The sequence below is a fragment of the Meles meles genome, chromosome 17 (assembly GCF_922984935.1).
Source record: "Meles meles chromosome 17, mMelMel3.1 paternal haplotype, whole genome shotgun sequence".
NCBI lineage: Eukaryota > Metazoa > Chordata > Mammalia > Carnivora > Mustelidae > Meles > Meles meles.
Window position 1 is genome coordinate 19,730,319 of NC_060082.1, and position 11,102 is coordinate 19,741,420.

Genomic DNA, 11,102 nt, shown 5'->3' on the forward strand with positions numbered 1-11,102 from the left:
TAGATTCAAATTAAGAATATCTACAACATTTCTTTAGAACACAGAACCAGAATTCTTTTTTTTTTTTTTTTTTAAACGATGATCATGGGGAATGCTTTACCTCCGTCCTTCTCTAGTATTAGAAATAGTGAAACAGACACAAGGATGTTGATTGACAGCTCAACAATGCTGGATGCAGGACGTTTACAGGTACATTTATTTAAAAGTCCTACAGGTTTACTGACTAAGGCTAGACAATAACTCATATGATCCTATTTGGTGCATTTTCTACCATGGTCCAAAATCATTATATGGATATAGCCAAAGGCTGGGCACCAACTTTCAGGAGAAAGAACACAAAGAAGAAAATCAGTGTGGCAATCTGGTCCCCCCAGTTGATTGTTTGTGTCCTGGAAGTGGAAAAACAAAAGGTGGCAAATACAGACTGCAACGAAAGGACTTGGAAAAGTTGGCGGAGAGTGGCACCGTATACAAGTAAGGTCACTGGGCTTGGGATGGCAAGGGCACAGCACTGAAAGAGCATCTGTGGGACCAAGTACTTATAATGTCTTGTGGTGTCATTCTCTCAACAACTTTAGAATATCTGTACACGTGAATGAACCACCAGAGAGAGAGAGAGAGAGAGACAGGATACCATACACATTCTTGAAAGCTTTCTTGTGATGTATCTGATTTGTTTGTCTTCAAGGATATCCAGGCTAACTCTTTCCGGGGATTTCCTTGGACAGTAGAGTGGTCCACTGAGGCTAGTTTGCTTAACGTCTCCTTTATCAAGAGATGATGACTGGCTTTAAAGAAATAAAGCTGAAGGTTGTTTGATTTTTATTTTTTTCCCTTTTGGTTGCATCATTCTGAGTGTTTTCATATAAACAAACAAAAAGAAAAATCACAACCAATCAACCAACCAAACAAACAAAAAACCCTTGATGTATCCAGTTGTATCCTCGGAAATTCCAGATGTTTGCAGGTAACTCTGTAGTTTACGAACGGTGGTTTTGTCCAACGAGCAAAGCTCAAAATCAAATGTCATGTTTGTGATACGGAAGTGTCCACTTTCTTCTATAAGGTTCACAATTTGCTGCAGAATGTGTCTCTCCCTCAGCGTCATTAACCTTTTGTGAAGCTCCACCAGTTCGTCTAGGTAGGCCTTCTCACATTCACCATTCTTTATTTGCTTATCCGATTTGCTTTGCTTTATTGGACTTTTCACTTCAAGAATCTGGTTGTTGTTGGTCTTTAATAAAGGTGGTGGGGGTTTGTGATGGAGGGGTGAAGAAGCTGAGCTGCTTTCACTGTCGCGGCCGTCACTTAAGCCAACTCTGCGGCTTCGGCTGTCTCCTCTATTTACAGGTCTCTCCATTTCGGAGTCATTGTCGTTATCCTCTCTCATCGGATTCCTCCTCATTGTCATCGGAATGCAGATCTTTCATTACAGACCTTAAAGGACCTTGTTGCCTGGTCTGGGACAGCATGAAGCTGGTGCTGGAACTGGAGCTGGCAGGGCTGGGTTGTTCGGGAATCACATCTGGTGGCCATGTTCTCCTCCACGTCGGGATCGTTGGGATCCACAATACCATCAAATGGCGGTAAGGTTGATTTCTTCTTCTTGGAGGTCTCACTTTCAATTTTGACCTTTCCCATCTTGACGTGAGATTTATCTTTTATCTGTTTTTTGCCAGCAGAACATGTGAGAATCAGTGGTGGCACGCTAGAAAAACTCTTAAATAAAGCCTCTGAGCTACTCTTTTTCCTTTTTTTGGCTGAGAATTCTTTGGAATATGAAATGGGGGGGGCATTTTACTAGGAGCCTCCTTGTCTTGCTGTCTACTGGTGATGGTGAGTAAGTTACTGTCCGGATTTGGCTCTTTCGACATAGGTTTCGTTTCCTTGAAGGCCGTCTTAGGAATGTTTTTTTCTTCTTTCAGTGGTTTGTTTCCTTTGGGTTTCTTAGAGGATTCTTTGGAAGATTTGTTGTCATCCCTGCAGGGTTCTTTGAAGGCACTTTTATGTTCTCTGGAGTCTGTAGAAGGTTTTTCCTTATGCTCCTTCATCAATTTGTGAGGCTTTGAAAAACTGGTGCTGCTGCTGCTGCTGGTGTGGATGCTCCTGTTGGAGTCCCCTCCTGCCTTCAGCAACTTTCTTCTAAACTTCTGAACTAAACTTCTAAACTGGGGTTGTTGAAAGTTAGCTTTTCACAGCGGAGGTGATTCACTGGTGGGTGGCCTTCAAATGCAGGAATAAGTCATAACCAAAGCAGACTTCCTTAGGTTCTTCCTTGTTTTCAAAATAAGCCTCAGTGGGGTTTATTTTAAAAACAAGCACCTGGGTGGCTCAGTTGGTTAAGTGACTGCCTTCAGCTCAGGTCATGATCCCGGAGTCCTGGGATCGAGTCCCACATCGGGCTCCCTGCTCAGCAAGAAGTCTGCTTCTCCTGCTGACCTCTCTCTTCTCATGCTCTCTCTCTGTCATTGTCTCTCTCTACCTCTCAAATAAATAAATATTCTAAAAAATTAAAATAAACCTCAATTGGCAAAATGAAACCAGCATACCCAGATTCTTATACTATGTAAGGTGGATCTTTGCACACTCTTTTTGGCCTAGGAAAGCTTTCGTGCAAATGGAAGACGACTTTCTCCACAAAGTGCTGTATGTTACTGTGCTCCGGGCTGTGCATGAACACCATCCAGTCATGGGTGAAGCCCGCCATGGTGGGTTTTTTCCTCACCTGGGCGCAGTGCCCCAGCTCCAGCTTCGCCTGCATAGCACACAAGCTAGCCATGCATGGGGGCCCAGAGATTTGCTGGGGTGTTGTGTGCCCCCCTCAGCTGTAATTCATGAAGAGGCCCCTATGAATGAGAGCACGCCCAGGAGCGGAGGGTAGATGGTAGACATTCTCTGCCTTTTTCCTAAATTTTTTGAATACAGAAAACATATCTACATTTTTATTCTATTTCTTTGTCTTTATTAAATCATATTATTATAGGCTAATAATTATGTCAATAATTATTGACATATTAGCCTATAATAATATTTCTAAGGAATATTTAAGGTTTTTTTTTTCATATTCTTAAGCCTAAACCAATGCCATATGTAGTCTGTAAGCACATACTAAAAGTTATTGTCAACATGCATTGAATGCTACTCCATTTTAGGTGCTATACTAAGTACTTTATGTAAATTACATGAATTTTACTTGTAACAAATATATAAGGATGTCTTTTTTTAATTTTCATTTTTTTAAAGATTGTACTTATTCACTGAGAGAGAGCAGGAGTGAGAGCCAGAGAGTATAGAGGGAGAGGGAGAAGCAGACTCCCCACTGAGCAGAGAGCCCTGACATGGGGCTCAATCCTAGGACCCTGAAATCATGACCTCAGCTGCAGGCAGATGCTTAACCGAGACACCAAGGTGCTCCACAGATGTTTAAATGATGAAATTTTGGTGCAAACAGGATAATATTCAAATCCTCATGTTGTTGAGGTAATGGAACTGCATCATGTAACAAGGAAATCTTTGAAGGTACAATGCATGGAAGACAACATTTACTGATTTATTACATGCCAGGCACTGAATACTGAAGTTATGTTTCTCAAATGTACCATCACAATTTATAACCTCTGCCCCTCAAAAAATTTAGAAAGTTTAGAAAATGAATACTTCAATTACAGTGATTAGAAAATGAAGTTTATTGGATGTTAATTTCCTTAGCCCATGTGATCAATAGATGATTAAGCCAGATAGAATTTAATATGAAAATGAGACAATAAGAAGTAAAGACAATGGTGTAGTTTGTCACATGTGATACCTTTTTTGTCATTCTCACAGTATCAATGAATTATTTTCTAACATGCACTGTATCTAGATACATTTGTATAATGTGTCTTCCCCTCTGGAGTGTGTATGTTTGTCTCCCTCCCTCTTTCTCTCTCTATCCACATGTATATTAAAAATATATGTAGATTAGATATTATATGTAATAAATGTTTTACAAATTTGACACAAGTAAATATATGACAATTAGCATTTGACAACAAAAGATTGGGAGAGGGGGAGCGGGCTATGGACATTGGGGAGGGGAGGCGAACCATAAGAGACTATGGACTCTGAAAAACAACCTGAGGGTTTTGAAGGGTCAGGGGTGGGAGGTTGGGGGAACAGGTGGTGGGTGATGGGGAGGGCACGTTTTGCATGGAGCACTGGGTGTTGTGCAAAAAGAATGAATACTGTTACGCTGAAAAAATAAATAAATAAATAAAAAGGGAAAAAAAAAAAAAAAAAAAAAAGATATACTGAGTTGATTTGTCCGAAAAGGATAAACAACATATTTGTTTGCATTTAACAAAGTGGGTATTATCAACAATTTTGATGGGGATACCACTGTTTTGACAGTAAACATTTCCCCACACAATGTAAGATGTTAATATCTCGCCATTCATACCCTCCATGCTGGTAGCAGTATTTGGTCTATGACAATTGGAAAACACTCCACCACTTTCCAAATACCATTAAAGGAGGTGGTACTCGCCCTGGTTGAAAATCTCAGAGACAGAAGATGACAAAATAGGTTGGACGCTGGATTATTAGGTTTCATGTAGCTAAATGCTGTAGCTGACACTGTAAATTAGATATCCAGGGCCCAATACTAGACTTCTGTATCATTTACTCTCCTGATTACAAATAATGGGAGGCCAAAAATATTGAACTTTCCTTTCAGTTAAGGGTGATCATGTGATCCAATTCTACCAAAAGGACATACGCAAATGTGCTAGGGGCTTTCTTCCATTCAAAAAAAAAAAAAAAAACAAAACTTAAAACCTCACAAAGAAATAGTGTTTTCAGCTACCTGGCATGCTTATATAAAAGTCAAAGTACCACAACCATCTTATGGGATCATGATCATAAAAGGAAACTGCTGGACATAAGGAATATAAAGACAGGAGAAATCTGGTGCCCTGATGAACACTTTGAACATCAGCAACAGCCCTTCATTGATTACAACTTCCTTTTTTGCTGTATAAGCATCATATAGTTCAAAGTTATTTCAGTAGAGTTTTCTTTCCATCTTAGCAGTATGATCCTATCATATATAGTTAGGTAACCTATATACAAAGAATTTTATTAAAGATCTATACAAAATTATATCACAAATGGGTAGGAGAAGTTGTGGTCAATAATACAGATAGTTAAGCTATTAGAAGGCAGAGAGCAGAGGTTCCTGGGTGGCTCAGTATGTTAAGTAGGCCTTTGTCTCATGTCATGATCCCTGCTCTCCTTAGCAGGGAGTCTGCTACTACCCCTCCCTCTCTGCCTGCCACTCTGCCTACTTGTATACTCTCTTCTCTCTCTCTGTCAAATAAATAAATAAAATATTTAATTTTTTTAAATTCAAAAATAGAAGGCAGACAGCAAATCATTTCCATCTGAGAATACAGAAGCAGAGATAAAGATGACTGATAGGGTAAATAAGAAGAAAGGAAATAATTCATAGAGCTTATGGTAGCATATAAAGGATGAGCTGAACTGATTTTTAAAGAATAAATTCAAGCAAGAGAAGGAATTGAAATGTAAAAGAAAAAGAGTAAGTTTAATACAGGAATATTTTTAGGTAAAAAGGAAATGTCTCAGCATCAAATGCATGAAAAAAAGTAGATAGAGTGCAGTACGTGGTCAATACAATAGTGCTAAAGTGATAGGTCTTAAATGCACAGTAATTTGAATGATTAAGAATTTACTTGAGTTCTATAAACAATGTTAATAAATGCTTACATAAAGACATGTGTACCCAACTTTTAAAAAAAAGCCTCCCCTGATTAAATCATAAACCTTTTATTTCAGAGTTCATCTATTGTAATCAATCATTGGAGTAACAATTTTAAAATCAGTGCATTGTCACTTTAAAATACTTTAATTTCTACACAGTAAATCAGCGGCTGTGATTCTTAGATAAAACACATAAAATTATTTTATTTTCTAAAACGATATGAAATGACGAAAGTGAGTAGGAACCAAATGGTAAACTAAGAATGCAGAGATAGTTTTCCATGAATAATAAGCTATTCTTTATCAATTTACTGTTGTTAGAATGCATTTCACTTGTATCTTATTTTCATCTTTCAACATACATATTTCTTTGCATGGCCAATAAGAATGATATATTTGACCTAAAAGTGAAAAATAAAATATTGCTAGTATTAAAAAATGTGACTCTAGGGTGCAATTTAAAAATAGATAGTTTTTCTGAAAATATTTCATATGGTTAGTTTTATCGCATGGAAAATGCCTGTGATCATTTTAAAAAAATTCTTTCAAGCTAATCTAATAGACCATGAATGAACTAGAAATATCAAATTTATAATTCAATTGAATAACTTTTATTTTTTCAGTGATAAATCTAGGAGAAAAAACTATATGTAGCAAATTTAAGAGAATTTGTTACTTACAATGCGTCAGGTCCATGAGTTTTATTATATGCAACTTTATCCTGAAATCCTTGGGAATATATTGATAAAGTGACAGAAAACTTACCCAAAATGAAGGGCCAGAGGAATAAATTAAATTTACTATCAGAGGAAATAGAAAATATCTGTAAATTACAGCATCTATAGACAGCTATGTTTGCAACGTCCCTTTAACCATGCTATGATATTTGCTAACCATGCTTTTGCTATTTGTTCTTATTATAGACCCAGATGGCCCAGGTTGATCTTTAATTTGTTAGGCTCAAAATAAAATATTGTCCTCTCCAGAGTTTAACAAAGGTTGCCCAACTTTATAGTCTAAGACATTCCAAATAAATCTGTTTCACACTGCAATTTAACCACAAGCAGAATATAAAGATTAGAACGTTCTCTCGGGTCTTCCCAGCTGCTCAGATTTAAATACCCTCATTGCTTGACCATCCTCCTTTGCTTACTGTGGACTCTTCTGTTTGAGTCATTAAGTAACTAAACATATATTTTATTTGTGTTTAACATTTTCTTGTAAGATACTCATATACCAGAGGGAGTGCTTTTAATATAAGGTGAAATGTGTATACATTTTGGGATGAAAAATTCTTCCCTCTTTCTCTTCACCTTCCAAGATGTTGATTGATTTTATGCATTGCTTCTATTTGGTTAGGTTTCTACTGTCATTAAATAAGACTCCAGTTTTAATTTTTTTAAAAAATATCCTATGGCAGAAGCTTAGTAGCTTCATGGTGAAGTACCACCTTGGTATGGATTCTTTGATGCTAAACAACAAATTTCCATTTGGATAGTAACATTATTTTAGATAATTCATAAATAATTTTTTAAATATTTTAAAACAATAATTAAGTTTCTTGATTTATACACAGCTCTATTCTTGGGGTACTATTTTAGAATATTGCTACATTGTGTTTAGTTGTAAATATATGAAGGCATTACACTGATTTATTTAATATATTTTGTTGAAAGTCTGTCATGCTTAGTAATGTATGAGTTATGGATGATAAATAATGAGTGATGTCAAATGTTAAAAAAATTCTTAAGAAATATTACTTAAGAAATAGACTGATGAGAGAATAAATGTCTGGATACAAAATCATTGTACAGATAAAGAAAAGAAAGACTAGGAAATTTAGGAAGGACACACATGGGAGGGAAGTTAAGTCATATTGTTGATATGCAAGATAAAAGTACTTTTACTTTATGCTAAAGCAAATGAATGTACTTTTTTTTTATAAATAAGGAATTTACTTGATTTATATTCATTTTTGGAAAGTCCTATGAAGAAAATTCTTATTCCTTTAACATTTCTCTAAGTCTGAGCTGCTATCTTTAATTAGCTATTAACAGGCAAATGTATACAAAGAACTCTGAGGATGAGATGAAAAATTAGCAGCTAATGAAATAACATATGTAAAAATCATAATGTTCGACATGGAATAAGTTCACAGTAAAAGATAACTGTCTCCTTCCTCTTCCTCTCTACAAATTCCATTTTTCAAAGAACTTCTTTGTCTATTTAGATCCCACATGGTAAGTAGCCTGCTGTAGTTTCTAATTTACTAATGCTACCTTTAATTTCCTTTATAATTATATATTCTCTATTAGGCAATTTTATTCATATTCCTTTTTACAGAGGTGGGTTTTATAAACATCCCAGTTATGACCAACTAGAAATACTTTGCACTGCACACATTACAGAGAGAAGATGGTTCTCTCACTTGACAGATTCACCACCTTACCTATACCATGCAAATGTTAACAAGAAAATTTAGAGCATAAGGAAACTGGAAAACAAAACAAAACAAAAAGCAAACAAAAAAAGGACAAAACCACAAAGCTTACAAGAAATTTTAAACTTTCTAATAGATGTCTTTATTGTGAATTGACTTATATTTATGGTTTTATTAATTCAGGTCTTTTATTAAAAATTACAACAATACTTGCCATACTTAACAGTAAAAATCCACCCACATATATATGCCATGTTATATCATGCTGACTAGACATATTTGGAGTGGTGTATCAAAAAACATGATTTATAACTGATCAATTACATGGCAAAATATGCAAAAGTAAAAAAACATTTATCAAAACATAGTAAGGAAAAATATAAGAAAAAGCTGATAGAGAAGGTATTAAGGAAAGCAGAAGTAAGGTTCAAATAAAAGCAAAAAAGAATTGAGGTACTAAAGAAGGAAGCAGAGTAACATTTGGCTTTAGCTTTACTCTTTAGGCAAAATCTAGTCTTCAGCTTCTTCTTCAATTTCAATCTTATTTTTTAGAAGACCAGTTAAAAATGTCTACTTTGATATGATTTTTGGTGACTGAAAATATTTATATAATCAAGCCATTTATTATCAAATATAATTATTATATGACAGTATGCAAACAAGATAGTTTATTTGGATTTATTTTAAACATATATATATATATATATATATATATGTTTAAAATAAATCCATATATATATATATATTCACTTTCAAATACTGGTAAGCATTCAAGGATGAAACTTACAGTTAACATGATGGAATAGCCCACAATGACATATTTTAAAGGTTGCAAAAGAATACCTTTTTCCTCTATTTTTTCAGACAGCAATACAAACATGGGAGCACTTACTAATGGTTTCTTGCAGAGAAAATAGTTTCTTTGCTGGAATCTGCTACATAAGTTAATCAAACTGAGTACCTTGACAGTACAAGGATTTCTTACATGATACCAACTGCAAACATTTTACAGTAATTCTACTGTAGGGAAGATGCTACAATTACATGCAGTGAAAGATAAGAAGCAAATGGAAATTGAGAAAAGATTTTCCTCACTTTAAAGCTAATTATATCACCAATTGCCAGATTTCCAGATCTAAGTTTTAAGAAGCAGTATTTTCCAACAGATTTAAGTAACAAGTGAAATACTTTTTAAGGTAGCAACAGCAACATTATGAGGATAAAAATATCAAGTTTACTTCACAGAACAGGGCACAAACCTTTTTGAGAGCTTGATAAACTGCATAACCTTTGAAAAATCAAACTTCAGGTCAAGGAATAGCTGAGATGAGTCTTGGTCTGTTACCACAGGGAAAAAAGTTAGTAACTTACTACCATTTTCCTGGGCATGATTCTATAGCTAAAAACATCTTTCTCCTATAGTTCTATCAGTTGAAAGAATGTGTCTACTTAGTATTTTGATTGTGTTACAAAGGAACCCATAGGAATCACTGAATAGCAGAGAAAGCTAAAAACCTGAATCACAATGCAAATTCTTGAAATCTGAGAATTAAATCTGTATAATAAGAAAAAGGTAATAAAATTCCAAAATCTAAAAATCAAGTTTGTTTTTGTATCCTAAGAAATTCATTCAATGACTTGCAATGATTTTAACACTTGGCTTTGAGAACAGTGAAGGAAGAAGCAGTTAGTTCAAAAGAGCAGGGAGGGTGGAAGAAGATACCAAAAGAGGCAGAATAAGCTTAACAACCAGTCTGAAGGAACACTCAACACTGTCAGAGATGACAAGATAACCAAGTTAAAAAGCTGCATTGAATTCTTTTTTTTTTTTTCTTTAAGATTTCATCTATTTATTCAACAGAGAGAGATCACAAGTAGGCAGAGAGGTAGGCAGAGAGAGAGAGGAGGAAGCAGGCTCCCCACCAAGGAGAGAGCCTGATGCGGGGCTCGATCCCAGGACCCTGGGATCATGACCTGAACCGAAGGCAGAGGCTTTAACCCTCTGAGCCACCCAGGTGCCCGAAAGCTGCATTGAATTCTGAAGCATTTGAATTGTTGTCCACTTTCTAAGAGGCATAACTGTGTACTAGAAAGCTGGGTTTGGCTTCACAAACTTTGTACGTAAATTTTGTAGAGATCCATTCAGATACATGACAAAGTCGATAGTATTCCCAGAGTTGTGCACTGCACCACTATACAAAATGTAGTGACTGGCTATATAGCGATTCCCAGGATTGGCTCAGTGGTCCTAATACACACTTTACTCATTTCTAAAGTTGTACTTAAATTCCCTGATCAATGGCCATCCTTGGAACAATCTGGGTAACAAACTAAACAAAGTAGTATTAGAATGTAACACAGAATATAAAATAAATACTCATGAGCCCATATTGATATAAATGAATGACTGAAAAAATAAATGAGGAAGAAGGTAAAAACTCCTGTGTAGAAGAATCCCAAATGAATTACGTAGATTGTCTGTCTCAAGGGAGTAAAAGATCACTTCTCACTCCTTAAATATGGGCAGCACATTACAATTTTTTTTTTTAAGATTTTATTTATTTATTTGACAGAGAGAGAGAGAGAATCACAAGTAGGCAGAGAATCGGGAGGTGGGGGGAAGCAGACTCCCTGCTGAGCAGAGAGCCTGATGTGGGGCTCGATCTCAGGACCCTGGGATCATGACCAGAGATGAAGGCAGAGACTTAACCCACTGAACCACCCAGGCACCTCCATAACAATTTCTTTACAAAGAGGATAGTATGGAAGGGATGGAGTGGAGGACTCCACATAACTTTATAATGCACAAACTTGACAAATACTACCTCAGGCAGGTGACAACCATCAGTACCAACAGTCATCTCATGTTGATGGAATGTACATTTGACATGATGTAATGAGA

General features: G+C 35.8%; 1 pseudogene; it reads right to left on the reverse strand.

Annotated features, from left to right (window-relative positions):
* Nucleotides 1-286: 286 nt before the first annotated feature.
* LOC123927587 lies at nt 287-2,779 on the reverse strand (annotated as a pseudogene).
* Between the last annotated feature and the right edge of the window lie 8,323 nt (nt 2,780-11,102).